Genomic DNA, 18,208 nt, shown 5'->3' with positions numbered 1-18,208 from the left:
CCTTGTTCATAAAATTAATTTAGAAAGATAGATTGGGTTAAGCATAAACTGTGTGAGGCTGGTTGCTGCAACGGTGTAGTGATAAAATGCCAAGTGATTTATTTTAGTATTTATAATTTGAATCCGTGGGATTATAGATTAATTTTTTTTTAATTGAATTGAAAAATTGAATATCCAGGATTATTGGTGTATGAGATTGGTTGATCAGTCCAGATGGTCCTGATGAACTATTACTCGAGCTAGTCAAGTTGGCAAATTGGTCGACTAGTCAAGTCGGTTAGGTTAGATTGGAGCAATTGGTCGAGGTGGGTTAGTCAAATTGGGCATGCCAATTGGATTAAACATTTTTAAAAAAATATTTTCTTTTTTATACCAAATATAGAAAAATATTTTTCATTTTAGTAACATATATAAACAAAAAAGATATAATCTATTTTTTATAAAAAGATTTTCCTAAAAATTATTTGGACAATTTTCTTGAAAAAGTTCCTAAATTTGATTATTGTTGTTGTTAATTAAGGTTTTTTTTTGTTTAATTTAATGTTCAAAACTCCTCTTTTTCCAAAATACCCTTAGCTTCCTTTTACTTGGATAGAAGAAAAAAATAAAAAAAAATGTAAAACTTTGTTGAGTGCCTATAAAAAGAAGAAAAAAAATTTAAAAGGTGATCCTGGTTATTTAACCCCATTTTCAAACATTATATATCATATTTTGACATTTAATCAATTTCAACCAAAACTTAATTTAGTGCTGAAATAGAGTTTTTTTAATAATCTAGGTGTTCAAATTTTGCTTGATTAATTTTGAAGGTATATAGTTTTTCTCCTGATTCACTTATTAAGTAAATTCAAAGTATAATTTATACATAAAGATTGACCTCTAGAATATTAATTGTTATTCAGATTCGAATTTTGATTCTTTTATTTGTTCTTTTAAGTATTTCACTTTAGTATTTATTAAAAAGGACTCTCGGGGAAGGATTTATAGTTCATAATCTTATCTTATCTTGTAAGAGACTATTTCCTAGATTCGAATTAGTAATCTCTAGATGACACAACAATAAGAAATAAAAAAAAATACTATATATATATATATATATATATATATATATATATATTAAAAATCAAAGTTCCTAAATGATCATAAAATACATCTGATCTTTTTTAAAAAGCCTTTTTGACTTTGAAATGTTATAGTTTAGTCAAATGTCAAATTTCTATACCTAGGTGAATGTAAACATCCAACTATATATTTGTGTAAAAAAAATGCTATATATTTCTTATAAATCATATCAAACATTTTAACTAATTGCAAGATGCATTATTTTTTAAGCATTAAAATATTTTAAAACAGGGAAAATATTTCAAAAAAAGAAGATAATTGCTTTGAATGTTTTCCATTATGAAAGTTGTATCTAAGAAATTTTCACACTTAGGTATTTATAAGGCTTCATTTTTACTAGAAGAATCAAACTATCCTCTTAAAAATATGAAATCCAACATTACAACAATGAAACATGAATCAAAATATCTGAAACTCAAGATCTTGATATTAACTCTTCAATCACTTGCATATTTAACCACTAGGGATAAAAGGATATTAGACAAAATTTCAAATTTTGTTACTAAATTCTATGATGAAATTCGAGGAGAATTGTGTTGGGATCCGTGCGATTTAAGAAGAGGGGTGAATAGTTTTGATCGCATTGAATTTGTTAAAATCGATGGAATCAAAATATCTCCATAATAATATGATATTGTCCACTTTGGACCTAAGCCCTCATGGCTTTATTCGTGGGTTCTCCCCAAAAGGCCTCATACCAATGGAGATACTTTTCCATCCTTTTAACCCCATGATCTTTTCCATGTACTTTTAGATGTGGGACTATGTTTGCACCCTTGCAATCCAACAATCCCCCCTCAAACAAAGGACCACAGGTCCCCCAACGTCGTTTTGATGTCTGAATCTTCGACCTACCAGGACTTTTTGCCCCTCGGTCCATCCGACCTACTAGGACTTCCCACCTAGCCGCAGCTAGGACTTTTTGCCCCGATCCACCCGACCTACTAGGACTTCTCACTTAATCGTAACTAGGACTTTTTGCCCCTCGGTCCACCCGACCTACTAGGACTTCTCACCTGGTGTCTGGTCCTCTTGATTCAGATACGGGAGCACTCATTTCCTTTGTTTAAGGTTCAAACCACATGGTTAGATCTGGATCATGGCTCATCCGGCGGTTAGTCCGGTGAAGAGCAGTCTTGCTCTGATACCACTTGTTAAAACCGATGGAATCAAAATATCTCCACAATGGTATGATATTGTCCACTGTGGGCCTAAGTCCTCATGACTTTGTTCTTGGGCTCTCCCCAAAAGGTCTCATACCAATGGAGATACTTTTTCATCCTTTTAACCCCATGATATTTTTCATGTACTTTTAGATGTGAGACTATGTTTGCACCCTTGCAACCCAACAGAATTGATTGCACAATAGAAACTTGAACAAATCGACAACACAACGTAAACAAGGTTGATTTTACTCGGTTCACTGCCTTCCAAGACAACTACATCCAAGACTTAATTCTAACGACTACCACTACTGTCCTTCTCCTTTTCGAATATCTTTCAAAGGTGGAAAAACCTCTTACAAGCTTTTCTTGCAACAAATACAAACAATACAAAGTTATAAATACAAGTGAAGAGTAAAACAACTTTACAAGCGAATTATTTCCTTCAGATGTTTTCTTGTTGCTTTGAATAGCTTTTTGATGGTGGTAAATACAATAGCACTTTGTCTCCAAATTCTCAAAAATTGACTTCTTTAAAACATCTCAAAATATTCTTTTTAGGATTGTTGTTCGGACTAATTTCCGCCTAATAGTCCATTAATCTTACTCATCAATTGATTGATCAACTCAATGACTTCATCTATCTCAGCATCAATTGATTGTCCATTAATTATCATCAGATGATCGTTGCCTGATCAGTCGAATCACGTAATCAAATTTTGAACTTTCTGTTTGCTTGAATAGTGACATTAGTCGATTGATTATGATCAACTAAATTGAACAATTGATTTTTTTCAACTCTTTGTTTGTTACAATAACATCAACAGTTGATTGATTAAACTCATTAGTCGATTGCCATTATAACAGATTCCATAAGCATTGTAGAAGACTATTGTTCACAGGTTATTGCGGTAAATTACTGTTCATAGGTTATTGTAGCAGATTACTATAGCAAACCTTATTTTTGGGGTTTAACATCTATTAGTTGATTGATACACTCTATCAATCAATTAATTGATACTCTTATTTCAACCTTACCAAAGCAGAATTTTTGTCTTGCCTAATATCTTGTTGACCTCAACCTACTAGGATTTTCTCTCCCACATTCAGTCAACCTTGACCTGCTAGGATTTTATCGTTACATAGCATCCGACCAATCTTAACCTACCGGGACTTCATTCTTGACTAACATCTAATCAACCTTGACCTGTCGGGACTTCACGTCTCATGCTAATTTTATGTTGGACTTTTAATTGGAAAGTGTCCGATCAACAGTGACCCACTTGAACTTTCCTCTTGTCAATTCCTTATTGAATTTTCAATCGCCAAGTGCCCGATCAACTATTGATTCCACTTGGACTTCTCGCTCAATAAACTAATATATTGATCGACTGTCAAGTATTCGATCAATCTTGACCTACTTGATGTACAACTAACATATTGATCAAACATTGAAATAAAATTCGAGTCAACTCGATCTTGGATTAACCTTGACCGGAAGTCATGTAATTAAATTGCATTCATGGTCTTGTAGAGTTGGATCTCTACTTTTTTAGAGCACTATAGTCTTTTTCATGTTGACCCAAAGGTTCAGGCAAAAGTCTATTCTTAGGTTTTTGTTTTCTCTTCTCACGAGGGAATGATAATGCAAGGGATGATAAGGCAATCTCTCAATTGTTGTGATGTAAATTCTATTGATGGTCTTGCTTCTAAAATAGCCCAAATGCCTTGAGAAAAATGGAGGTGACATTCTCATTGTCTCAAGGTGACCACCTAACAAGTCCCTCACTTAATGTCAATGTCAAGTGAGTTAGCTAAACCCTAACAATCTTTGAAAATGTCACTTTAAATACTACAAAATTACATCTACGATGAAGACATTACGATGACCTTACAAAGGTTCGAGCAACTATAGCATATGTGGTCTACTTGAAGAAAAGTCCACAAATTAAAGGGTTTTGGTATATTAAATTGTGGTGGTCTTTGCGATATAAAAAATTATTTTAAAATTTTATGTGATGGATTTTGTGCATTAAATTTGGCATTTACAATGAAACTTTCTAATGGATTTGGTGTCATCACAATCCAATTAAATAAGACATAGTAACCCTAAGTGGTTCCCTCTCTATCATGCCATCTCTTTGATATGCAACTCAATCCATTCAATTGTAGCAAAAGATGAAATTCGTACACCCCAGCGGTCTCACACGATCAACCTTACGACCATCTGTGAAGAGGTAAATCGAGAAATTACAATTGGTCATTATGGGGGAACATATCTTCCATGACCATCTGTGATATGCAACTCAATCCATTCAAGCTCCTTACTTTATTAACCATTATCCAAGGATGAAACATCTCATTTCGTCCATCGACCAACATGCAGAACATGTTTGAGATACTAAAACTACAATACAACCCCCATACCATTTTTGGATTCATTGCAATATCTTGAACTCTTTAAATTATGATGATGAAGCTTTTTGACAACAACTATGAAGCATCTTTTGTGACATTTTTGAGACGACGAAGCTATTGGAGGATGAAGCGCTCAAGGCTCATGTTGTACGAGATGAAGTGGCTTGAGGCTTTCCCTATCCAAGATGATAAAGTCGCTCAATCATAGATCATGACAATGATGGCCACTACAACACCTAACTCTATCATGAGTTCCTACAATTATCGCACAATGTGGTTTGGATTTTCTTTCTTTTCCTCCTTCGATCTTTCTTTTCTCCTCCGATTCAATCCATCAATATCATCAACACCGTTTGTCAGCATTCACGACACTAAAATATCTAGTTCCAACCCGGGACTAAAATCCTAACTCAAAATGAGATTTGAACTCTTATTATCATCATAATTTCAAAGGACCAATCTACACATTAGAATAGGGTCATAATGAAGAATGATCATTTTTTGATATCTTCTAGTCTCATCTTGTTTCATGCCACGATATATGGACGATTATATTATCGATCGCCATAGACACAATACTCAAATTCTAAGCCATAGATCGAACCTTTTACCCCCATGAAGAATAATATCAACTTGCATGCAAGAAAGGCAAGCTCACATATATTGCCAATTCATCTCTTTCTCTATCTCTTTAGAGTTTTATAGGACTTACCTTTACTGTCCTCTTAAACCTAAACTCTAACCCTAACCCTAATCCGCACGAAGTTGTTTTTAACACAAGATTTGTACTTCCATAAGCCGCCAACCCACCAGTATCTTTCAAATGACACATGTGATCCCTTTACAGTATATATTTTGGGGGTTTCCTCTGAAGAATCTGCAAATTGCCTACAACCATCACCAAGTGTTGTCGATCGAGCGACCGTAACAGTTACGGTATATGGCTGAGTTTGTCATGTTTCCATCACTAAACTGCTTTGGTAGCTGAAGATGAACATGCAATCTCACATGCTGCTGCATAATCTGGCATTAGATGCAACAAAAACAAACAAACAAACCAAAAACCAACATTTAAAGAACACACATGCGATCGTCTTTATCGTTCACCGATCGACAATTTGATGCAAGAAAACATGAACATAAAACAGAACTAAAGGTCATCAGCTCGCATAGACCACTCTTATGTATCAACCTGTGTCAGATCATGTGATTTATATGTCAGGGAAAGTACTAAAGAGAACAAAAAATAATTAACATGATTTGCTTAATTTTTGATCAAAAGTAATTGTTAGAGCCATCTAAGATTTAGAACTCACGCATGGAATAGAAAAGAAATTAAGCTAAGAGAAAAAGGAGAATTAACAAAACTGAAAGAAAACTTAAAAGTAAGCTTCAAAAATGGAGGATGCATGACAAGGTAATGATGAAGCCTTTTCTCACTACTCCAACAATCCTGTCAGAGAAGAAGAACAACAAAAAAGATATGTTGGTCAAGATTCACCATCATTACACCAATCAGTAGCTTCTCCTTCCCTTCCCCATCTGATCTTCAGAACTGATCGATCGAGAAGATCCCTCACAGTTAACCAAAAGTGATGAAAAACATGCATGCATGCGCAGATCTAACAAACCTGAGAAATAACTAGCTAGTTTCTACTGGATGGAAGCTACTATTGGGGGGAATGAAGCCTGGTCCGAGATCTGGAAAGAAAGAAGGAAAGAAAGAAAGAAAGAAAGACGCAGGCCTCGAGCCAGACAACATTCCCCTCAAAGGAAAAGCTTCCTGTCCGATCTCTTGTAGCTAATTTTCTTCTTTTCTCTCCCGGAAGACTCGGCTTGCAATCCGGAAAGGATATAGAGAAGTTAAACCTGAAAGAGAGAGAGAGGTGATGATAGGTGAAATGATTAGCTGATGAAGAGGGAGAGGGAGAGGGAGAAGAAGAGAGATGGATAGAGAGTACATGGCGTTGGTGTTGTTTGGAAGGGGGAAGATAAATAGCATTAAAGGAGGGGAGGATGGAGGAAGAGGTGGCCTGGTGAGAGGAGTAATGACAAGAGTAAATTAAGCAGCAGGTGGCCCAACTCTACAGCTACAGCTGGGTCTCAGATCATCACCAGTAACTGCTGATAAGGAGAGAGGTAATTGATTTTCATTTTTCATTTTTCTTTTATTTTTATTTTAGATTTGTTCTTAGAGGGAGGGATGACAATTTACCTCATGGAGTTGGTCGAGCCATGGTTTCTTTATGGGGTGCGATCTCTATGATAATGCTACAAGAATGTATGTATCCGAACGAAAACTTATACGAAGAGCGTATGTATGCATCGATGCTAACATTGTTATGTTCTTTGAGAGTTGTTGATCTTCGAAAATCTATTTGTTATGTGCATTCTAGATATGGTAAATTGTACATATACAGATGCTATCTTCCTTGCTTGATTTCACTATGATATTCCTCTAGCCTCCTTCTTTGTCCATTTGAGCGTGCTAGGTGGGGCCAAATGTGGGTGATACTGTCAATATCTGGCTCGCTCTAGGTCAGTAGGACGCGCTTACGTGGCCCCATCCCAAGGTGTTGAGCTGAGTTGAGTTGGTTTGAGCTACTGACCTACTAACCTAGTCTGGTTGAGTTGCCAAGTTAATGAGTTGTTGATCTCCTGACATCCAGGTCTAATCTGACTTGCTGATCCATATTTTTTGCTACTATTTGCACTATTCTTTTCCCAAAGTTTTGAGTTTGATTGCCTATCTCTTGGTATTATGTCGAATCAACAAGGTTTAGAACGAAGATTATTTCTGACATTCGTGTTCAATCAACGGAATTAATAGTTATCCGTTGTATCATTGTTTCTAATATTCGAGTTTGAATCAACAAAATTAATAGCTTTCGCTATATCATCTGTCGAGTTGCCAAGCTAGTTCGACTTGCTGATTTGATAAGTTACCGACCTCTTGACATCCTGATCTAGTCTGACCTTCCGAGTTGATGAGTTATCGAGCTTTATTCCAAGCCCTCTAGACCGCCAAACTTGTTTAGTCAGACTTAACATACTATTATTATCCATGCTCTCTACTTTCTCATGATATACTCATCACTTTCTCATGAATGCTATCTACTTGTTCATAATCTCTAAGGTATCTTGCCCTATTATTATTATTATTATTCTTTTCATTATACTATTCGGTGTATCATGATGATTTAAATCCTTCGACGCACATTGTTTCTAGCTCATAAAATTGATCAAGTTGAAACAAAAAAGCCTCTTCCATAATCTCAAAAACTTCATCAGACGCTATCTTTGCAGCAAAAGGTAAAATTCATCATCTTAACAGTCCTGCATGATCGGTCATACGAATTTATAAAGTAAATTTAAATTTATTCATAAAAACTAATTCTTCGGTAAAAAAGGTGAAATCCGTCACCCCAACGGTCCCACACGATCGGCTTCACAATCATTTGTGAGGAGGTAAATCGAGAAACTGATAATATTATCTGACTTTATCAAAATTTAATCATTACTCATTACAATAAATTTATTTATAATAACTAATTCAATTATATTCCTATCACAAAAACTTCTACGGGTGGATTTCGACAGCATGATCACTAGACCTAGAGGATTTTACGAGGCCGACGCATGCCATGCCATTTGCTCATTCTCCGAGGCACAGACACAGACACAGACACAGTTAATTAATGTGCTTCACGTTCCTCTCCCTGCCGCCATTAACTGCAGATTCTTTTCTTTGGACGTCGTCCTTCATACAAGAAACGTCGATGTTGGATTTGAAAATTAGACTGCCAAAGTCGAGCCACGTACGTACGTACATAGCTACCCCCTACTGTGCCTGTTCTCGTGCCAAAGACAGTTATTTAATTACTGAATTAATAAACCCTAGCTAGCTAGCTAGCTCGCCAGGTTGAGGTTGAGGTTGAGCTGCAGAGCCAACAAGAATGCCCGACAACACCGTTGTAATGAGTGCATGCAATGCATGACATGACCGACCCTACTGCTTACAGACTAATTAATTTTATAGCTACGAATAGCTAGATGATGCAGAGCTGAGTGATTTTACAGTACTGCTTGATGAGTTCCTGAAAAACTTGCATTGCATGCAATGGATCGGATATATGTCCTTACTCTCATGCTGCAAATTAACTCTGTACATAGCAGCTAGCTAGGCTCCTTGCTCTTTTCTTCGTCAAGAAAGAAAGAAAGAAAGAAGGAAAGATAAGGTGGGACGTGCTTTTCCCTGTTGGTGTGATCTTTCTTCTGGTGCTGGGAATCCATGCACCAAATGAAAACCTAGTTACAGCAATGCGATCGAGAGCTAGCTGGTGTATGCATGCATGCCTGGGAATGAAACTGCTCCACTTTGTGATGGAATTAGTTCGAGGAGATCGATCGAAGCCGGTGGTGGTGGTGGTGGTGGTGGGAGTAGTTGGAAAGCTAGTTAGCTCGTAATTAACTCAACAGATCATTAAGGTGTTTAAAAAATACTAGTAGGATACAACGAGCAGCTAGCTGCAATATGGATCATGGCGTGCTTGCTCATGGTGGGAGGGAGGGAGAGAGAGGGAGGGAGAGAGAGGGCCGTACTGTTCCTAGACAGAAATGCGTGCAGTGCTCTTGTCAGGGGTTGTCCTGACTTCTTAACTCCAATTAATGTCCAGAATTTAAAATAATAATAATAATAATAAATTAATTAATTAATTAAAAATTTTATTTTAGTATAAAAGTGAAATCTACTGTTCTAGTTCTAGTGGTTTCATATGGTTGGTCTCTTCTGTAAAAGGTGAAATCCGCCATCTTAGCGGGCTCACATGTCGGGCCCATGACCATTTGTGAGGAGGTAAATCAAGAAACTGCAGTTGATCATGACGCAGAAGGATATTGCCTGACTTCGCTAGGATTCGAACCCTTGCCCTCTTCTGCAACTCTGCTGCGTCGTAACCAACTCAACTATGCTCCGGGGGCTTATATGGTTGGTCTCAAGATCATATGTGAGGAGATAAAATTGACTATTATGGGAGAGGGCATTGTCTTGGCTTTACCAAGATTCAACCCTTGTTCACTTCAACAAGTATGCCCCACAGTAACTAACTCAATCATATTTCGAGAACATGCTTATTAAAAATTAATATGGTGAAATGAATCAACTCATCAAAAATTAGAGCTGTCAAACGGGCCAACCCATGGCGGGGCGTGCCAACCCATGGCGAGCCCATCATATGGCGGGGCGGCACGGGTTAACCCACCAATTTGGCGGGTTGGGAAATCTCTAATCTAACCCAACTCAAGACGGGCCAATCCGCGGGCATGTTAAAAAATAAAAAAAATTTACAAATTTTAAATTTGAATTATAATTTAAATTGATTAAGTTAAAAATTTTTAATTTGAATTATATTTTTTAAACTTGAATTGTAATTTGAATGGATCAAACCCACTAATTTATTAAATTTTCTATTTTAATTTTAAAATTTAAAATAAATAAATAAACTTTCTCAATCCGCGGGCCAACCCAAGCCCGGAACCCACGTGGGTCGCAGGCCTAGGCGGGTCAATCCATCTAAACCAATCTTAAAATGGGTTGATAAAATTTCAATCCAATCCACCTAAATTACTTAGCGGGGCGGGTCAACCCAGCGAGCCTAACCCAAATTAACGGCTATATCAAAAACTGATTCAATGGTAGGGTGGGACGGACCGACACGTGCTCTTAACGGATTAGAAAATTTTCAACCTAACCTAATTCAACGCGGATTATGGATTGGACAGATCAACCCACGGGTCTATTATATTTATATATTTATATATATATATATATATATATATATATATATAAGATTAAAATTTTTATATTTGATTTGCGAATTAGGAGGGTTAAACATGTGAGTCTATTAAAAAATAAAAAAATATAGAAAATAGTGAAAATTTTAAGTTTGGTTGCTAATATAAGTTAAGTCCACGACCCCATTAAAATTTTTCACTTTTATTTTAGATTTTAGAAGAAAAAAATTTCTCAACCTATAGATCAATCCAAATCCACAGCGGATTGACTCGCGAGGGTTGTGGAGCCAAGCATATCAACTCATTAATTGAATCGATCGAATATTAAAAATGTTTTAGCTACAATTAAACCCAACACACTCATGGAGGGATTTCGGTGTTGAAAGTTTATTTCTGAGGTAACATTCTATTAATTAAGTATTCTCTTGTAGGATGTTGAAATGCTGACTCAACAAATTCCATGAAGCTAAATCTACAATTTAACTGAATTGATCGAATATTAGGAATGTTTTAGCTACTAAACCCAACACACTCAGAAGAGATTTCAATGTTGAAAGTTTATTCCTGAAACAATATTCTACTAATTAAATGTTCTCTTGTAGGATGTTGAAATGCCAACTCAACTAATTTCATGAAACTAAATCTACAGTTTAACTGCAATGTCATCTTTGCAAAATATAAAAAATCTATGGTAGCTTTACTTATAGTTATTTAGATCTACTTAAAAGATTTCCAGCTAAGATATCGCAATGATGAATAAGTGTTTATTGTAGCTACCCTTATGTAGTCAAATCATATCAAGGAAACCTCTAATCGATCGTTAATTCAGTCGCAAATCGATAATTTTCTTATAGTGCTCTAGTAAGTAGTTGCTCGAGTAAAATGAGCCCCTTAAGCATTTGCTATGAAAAAAATTGCCGGTGCTAGATATCGGGATCGTGCCACCACTAGTAAAGGGGCCCAAATATCGCACCTTATTGGTCGATCTATAGAAAGATAGCTCAAATTGTAATGAAGAAACATATCGCGACAGCCGTTGTTGTCGTATGATCTTGGTGGAGGCATGTGAGCCAGGAGATGCCCTGGCCAACAGGGCTTGCATGGATGTTTGCCACTATGGGGATGTCGGAAAGGAGGCAGCTGTGAGTTTGGTGGCATTGAAATAGGCAACACTTGCCGATGCAATTGCTAAGATGATAGATCATCGTCGTTAGGTTGTTCGTGAATCTAACTATTTGGAGTCGACTATATAAGGATAGTAAATAAAACATCTCATGAGTCCAATTTTAGAAACTTCGGTTTGTTCGTGAAATTTTAAATCTTAAATTTTAAACTTTTACTATGTTTCTTTTTCTTAATTACTTATGAGAAGAATTGTAAGTTAAAGATAATTTTATCTTAATCATTTATGTAAAGATTTGAAGTAGCATTTCTAGCAACTTTAATATTTCTTATTAGTTTTAAAAGACAATTTTTTTTAAAGAAAAAGATAAAAGCTTGAATAATAAATATATTAAAATAATAATAAGATCATGATTTCGACGATGACGTCCACCGACTCCAAGCTCAAAAATCAACCAGCGGCCGTTGGAAGTTATCAAAACCGGCCTGATCTTAAATGGATCAATTCACGATGAACGGATAAATTCATCAAAAATACAATTTGACAGATGAAAATTTTTTCAACCTGATCAATCCATTAATTTATCAAAAAATATTAAAAATATTAAAAATTTTAAATTTGAATTACAAATTAAATTACTTAATTTAAATAATACTAATTTATTAAAAAATAAAAAAATAAAAATTTTAAATTTAGATTACAATTTAAATTTTTAATTTAAATCTAGATGAATAAATTCATTTAATTTTAAATTTTAAAAAAAAAATAAATTTTTTCAATCTGTACATTAATCGAAGCCCGTCATCGGCCGGCCTAAGTGGATAATGGACATAGGTAGGTCGGTCCATCTAAACCTATTTTAAAATAAATTAATAAAATTTTAATCCAATCCATCTAAAATGTTTGACAGGATGGATCAATCTAACGGATTCAATCCAAATTGACGACTATAATACTAACCCAATGTCATTATAAAGGATTCCATGATTATAGTGCAACGGTAAAATATTTTTATAATAAATCAAGTATTTACAAGTCAATTTTTAATTATGATATTAGAAAATTAATTTTAGAATTGAGTTAAAGATAATTTTATCTCAATCATTTAAAAAATTTAAAATGGTATAAGACTGTTAGATGGATTCTATCTTTTTATTTTTATTTTTAGAAGTAATAATATTTCAAGCAACTTCAATATTTTTCATTAGTTTTAAAAGACATTTAACAAAAAAAAAGATAAAAGCTCGAATAATAAATTAAAATAATAATAAGATCATGATTTCGACGATGACGTCCACCGAGGCCAAACTCAAAAATCAACCAGCGGCCGTTGGAAATTATCAAAACCGCCCTGACTTACTTCATGGTCCAAGATCAGTGTCTCCGGGCATAATTGAGTTGATTACGATGGAGCAGACTTATATAAGAGGGCAAGTTTCAAATTTCAACGAAGTCGAGTAATATCCTCCTCCGTTGTGATTAACTGTAATTTTTCGATTTACCTCCTCACAGATGATTGTAGAACCGATCGTGTGGGACTGTTGGGGTGGCGAATTCTACCTTTTTGTAGAAAATAGTCCAAGATCAATTCACGATGAAATGGATTAATTCATCAAAAATACAACTTGATAGATGAGAAAATTTTTAATCTAATTCAACTTAAACGGATTGCGAATTAGACGGATCAATCTATTAATTTATTTAAAAAATATTAAAAATTTTAAATTTAGATTACAATTTAAATTGCTTAAATTGAATTGCAGTTTATATGAATAAATTTATTAGCTATTGAATATTTTATTTTAATTTTAAATTTTAAAAGTTAATCTGCAGATCAATCCAAGTCCATCATAGGCCAACCCAAGTGGATTGCACCTAGGTGGGTCAGGCCTTATCTGAACCTATTTAAAAATAGATTAATAAAATTTTAATCTAATCTATCTAAATTATTTGACGGGATGGATCAATTTGACAGACTCAATCTAAATTGATGGCTATAATAGAACCAAATGTGATTAATTCCACTATTCACGACTACGATATAACGGTAACAAAAAATCATGATATTGGAAAATTAATTCTAGAATGTTGGTTACGGAGTGAGGTCGTTTGTATTTTTTTTTTTAATTTATTTTGATGATTAATAAAAAAAATTTCTGTAAGACTATTAATTTAACCAAAATCAGTTTATCATAGCCTTATTTAAAAGAACCTATAAATTGAATATGTGAAGAAGGTGAATCGATCCAATATTTGGAATGTTTTAGCTACTAAACCCAACACACTCAGAAGGGATTAGTGCTAAGATATCACAATAATGGATTAGTGTTTGCTCGAGACCCTTATGTAGTCAAATCGTATCAACGAAACTTCTAATCGATCGTTAATTCAGTCGCAAATCGACAATTTTCTTATAGTGCTCTAGTAAGTAGTTGCTCGAGTCAAATGGGCCCCTTACGCATTTGCGATGAAAAAAATTGCCAGTGCTAGATACCGGGATCGTGCCACCACTAGTAAAGGGGCCCGAATACCGCACCTTATTGGTCGATCTAGAAAGATAGCTCAAATTGTAACGAAGAAACTTATCGCTTGATCAAATCTAGAGAACCGATAGAGTGTAGGTTGTCCAATCATGTCTACAACTATTGGAAGGTCTGAAACTTTCTTGTTCATTCCACTTTGCATATCTACTGAACATGGTGGCATGCCACTGCCCCACTTTGTTCGTCGGGTCTGCTTGATTCTCAACCAGGACAAACGACAAACTTTAAGCATGCAAAGCAATTGGCATCTTTTATCTTCTTATCTTCGTCTCTTTTTGAAATTATTTTATCGAGTTAATAATGAAAAGGTGGCAACAAACTCTAGTGCTCTCATCTCCTCAATCATTATATATCCACACGCATAACTCATCCATGTATAGACGAAAAACCGATCGATGTTCCTCACACAATGCTCGTAAATTGTTCCGAATGAGACTTGCCGCGGCCAAGGTTGTAGTAGTCCTGCATCTTCTGATCTATCTGCTGGCAGGGACAGGTGAGTGTGTTGAATTGTAGTTTTAGTCCGAGATTGGATACCCGATTGACATGTTTATGAGCTTGTGATCGTTGAGGGTGCGAGTGGGTTGATTACCCGGTGTCGAGGGGCAGCCGTTGTTGCCGTGTGATCTTGGTGGAGGCATGTGAGCCGGGAGATGCCCTGGCTAACAGGGCTTGCATGGATGTTTGCCACTATGGGGGATGTCGGAAAGGAGGCAGCTGCGAGTTTGGTGGCATTGAAATAGGCAACACTTGCCGATGCAATTGCTGAGATGATAGATCATCGTTGTTAAGTTTTGTTTATCTAACTATTTGGAGTCGACTATACAAGGATAGTAAATAAAGCATCTCACGAGTTTAATTTTAGGAACTTTGATTTGTTCTTGAAATCTTAAATCTTAAACTTGTGAGAAGAATTGTACGATAAAATATATGCTCAACATTAGTAAAAATTATAATTGAGTTAAAGATAATTTTATCTCAATCATTTATGTAAAGATTTGAAGTACCATTTCAAGCAACTTTAATATTTCTCATCAGTTTTAAAAGATAATTTTTTTTTAAAAAAAAAGATAGCTCGAATAATAAATTAGAATAAGATCATGATTTCGACGATGACGACGTCCACCGACGCCAAACTCAAAAATCAACCAGCGGCCGTTGGAAGTTATCAAAACCGCCATGACTTACTTCTTCATGTAAGATGTGTCGTCCCCGGGACAGATTATTGAAATAGATAAGGATTGAATTTTCCCCAACTACGACGTTTTTATAGGAATTTTATTCTAAATGATCAACTACAATCAAAGGATTTATAGAATCTTCACAGATGATTTATAATGCCCTCTAAGATCGTTAATTTCTCGATTTATCTCTTACTAAATGATCAACTATAACTTCTCGATATATCTTATAAAAATATATTATATGATAAGATGGGATCATAGATCGATCCACCAACTTGACAGATGAAAAAATTTTCAATTCAACTCAAGGCAAATTACGGATTAACCGGACCAATTCACTAGTTTGTCAAAAAATATTAAAAATTTTAAATTTAGATTATAATTTAAATTATTTAAGTTAAAATTTTTAAATTTGAATTATGATTTAGATAAATTAAACCCACTAGTCTATTAGATTTTCTATTTTAATTTTAAATTTTAAAAGAAAAAATAAATATTTTCAATCTACGGGCCAATGAAGTACATCACAGATCGATTCACGTGAGTTGTGGGCCTAAGCGGGTCAGTCCATCTGAATCTATTTTAAAATAGATTCATAAAATTTTAACATAATCCGCTTAAATTATTTGATAGGACGGACTAATCTGATGGATCCAATCTAAATTGACGGCTATTTCAGAAGATTCTATAATTATGGTATAATAAAATATTTTCATAATTAATCAAGTATTTATAAGTCGATTTTTAATTACGTCATTAGAAAATTAATTCTAAAATATTGGTTACGAATTCATTTTGATTGATAAAAAAAACTTTTGTAAAATTAAATCAATTATCTTCAAAATTAATCGATCGTCGATACTCAGATTATAAAAAAAAAAAAATTCACCGTCCCAATGGCTCAAGTTCGCCGTCTCCGGCGGTTATAACTACGAATCTACGATGCCTCTGTTTCTATTGGCTCCGGCGACGGTAAGAATCTTTCCTCTTCCTCCACGGTCGGCCGTCAACCAGTGAGAATGTTCACGTCGCCGCGCGCTTCCACTGCTCCTGTCTCCACGGTCCCTAATGTTTGACGCCCCTTCTTGCCGCCGCCCCTGCTCCATCGTTATAGGCGGCCATCGACTGGATCGCCGCTAAAATTGCAGCAGATTGCGACCTCCTCGACATAGCCGCACCTGCACCTCGATGGCGGCCGCCAACAGGATGGTCGCTCATCTTATGGCAGACGACGACGACGACGACCTCGACGTCGTCGCCGCTTCTACTTATGCTGCCGCCGTATTTGCCAGCGGCGAACGACGATTGGGATGTGTTCATTGCCGACGCCCCTGCCCGCCCCACCGTCGACGTCTGATCTGGCCGTGAGCGCCACCGTCGAACATGGCGGCGGCGGCGTTAGGCGCTTCGACCGCTGTTGCTGACGGAGTTCCTAACGGAGGCGACGTCAACTTTGTTGCCTCTTCTGCCTTTTTTTTTAAAAAATAATATGATTTTATTATTTAATAAAGTGTTTGTCAAAAATTAAATAAAATAGTGATGCTTTTAAAAAACTAATTAATGCGTTCAAAAGACCAAACTTCTTCTTAGGATGTAGATCAATTTTTATGAATTAATATGCTTCAAAGAGTGTTAGAGTAATACGATAAGATCCTTCCAATACTTAAGTTGAATTATGATGTAGCAAAAACTAATGAATCTATTGATTCAGGTAGATTCTATCGAAGAATACTAGCAACCAAATTCGTGTTTGGAGAAGAAAACAACATTGTCTTAAATAGTATTAATCTAAAACTGGTCTTAAACCTCTTAAATATGAGTTTAAATAGACCTATAATAAAATTCTAAATTGTAAAAGTCAAACATGTTCTCAATCCCTAAAAATAAAAAATTATTATAAATAGTAATAATTATATTCGAAGCCTCTGAAAAAGCAGTAAACGATATTTGATCGGCTTGAAAGTGGATTGGTATGAATTTCATCTGTACTAAATAAAGGTATTCGAAAGAACTTTGATTAAAAATCGATTCCATTTCGTTTTGACACCTGAGTAAAAGTTATGATCTCTAGAAGTTTACCATACTAAATTTGCATCAAACTCTATGGACGAAACTTACGAGAGAAAAAAAATAAAATGTATGAAAACAACCCATTAATTACATTACATAGAATGATATTGGTTTAACCCTTTTTATATGGTTGGAGCTTAAGATCAAAGGGGTTCGAATCTTGGTGAAGCTGAGTAATATCCTCTTTCATCGTGATCAACTGCAGTTTCTCGATTTATCTCCTCACAGATGGTCGTGGAACCGACCGTGTGAGGCCGCTGGGGTGGCGAATTCCACCTTTTACAGAAGAGCTTAAGATCAAAGGGTTATAATTGTTGGGATTTATACCAGAATCCTAACTGTGTAAATAAACATTTTGACTTTCCCATCAGTAATGCCCTCCCCACGCAATCATTATGGTGGCTACGAGGGAGTTCTACTTAAGATTGGTTTGGTCTCATCATTTTAGCAAAAGGTGGAATCCACCACTTTAGTGGCCCTACATAATCGGCTCCACGACCATCTGTGAGGAGGTAAATCGAGAAGCTGTAGTTGGTTACTATAGGGGAGGGCATTGCCTCGGCTTTGCCAAGATTCGATCCTTGCCAACTTAAGCAAGTCTGTCTCACAGTAACCAACTCAACTATGCCCGGGAGACGGTTTGGTCTCATCATAGTTATTCGGAGGGGAGATTTGAATGTGCTAAGCTATAACATAGGGCCAAGCAAATCACTCCCTAATTAGGCAACATCGAGTTGAAGCTGAGACACTTAAGTATGCAAAATTCTAGGGTGGAGTTAAGGTGCTCATGAT

The 18,208-nt window shown here is 35.5% G+C and overlaps 1 long non-coding RNA gene across 1 annotated transcript; it reads left to right on the top strand.

Annotated features, from left to right (window-relative positions):
* The first annotated feature begins 14,522 nt into the window (after positions 1-14,522).
* On the top strand, positions 14,523-15,030 carry LOC141843738 (uncharacterized). Its single transcript, XR_012603060.1, has 2 exons — positions 14,523-14,658; positions 14,735-15,030. It is a non-coding gene; the product is annotated as an uncharacterized LOC141843738 (long non-coding RNA).
* The last annotated feature ends 3,178 nt before the right edge of the window (positions 15,031-18,208 follow it).

Source organism: Curcuma longa, chromosome 13 (assembly GCF_044706935.1).
Source record: "Curcuma longa cultivar G26 ecotype Majalengka, Jawa Barat chromosome 13, ITB_CL_G26_1.1, whole genome shotgun sequence".
NCBI classification, from domain to species: Eukaryota; Viridiplantae; Streptophyta; class Magnoliopsida; order Zingiberales; family Zingiberaceae; genus Curcuma; species Curcuma longa.
The sequence above is the reverse complement of the archived record's forward strand: the minus strand, read 5'-3'. Positions and strand labels throughout refer to the sequence as shown.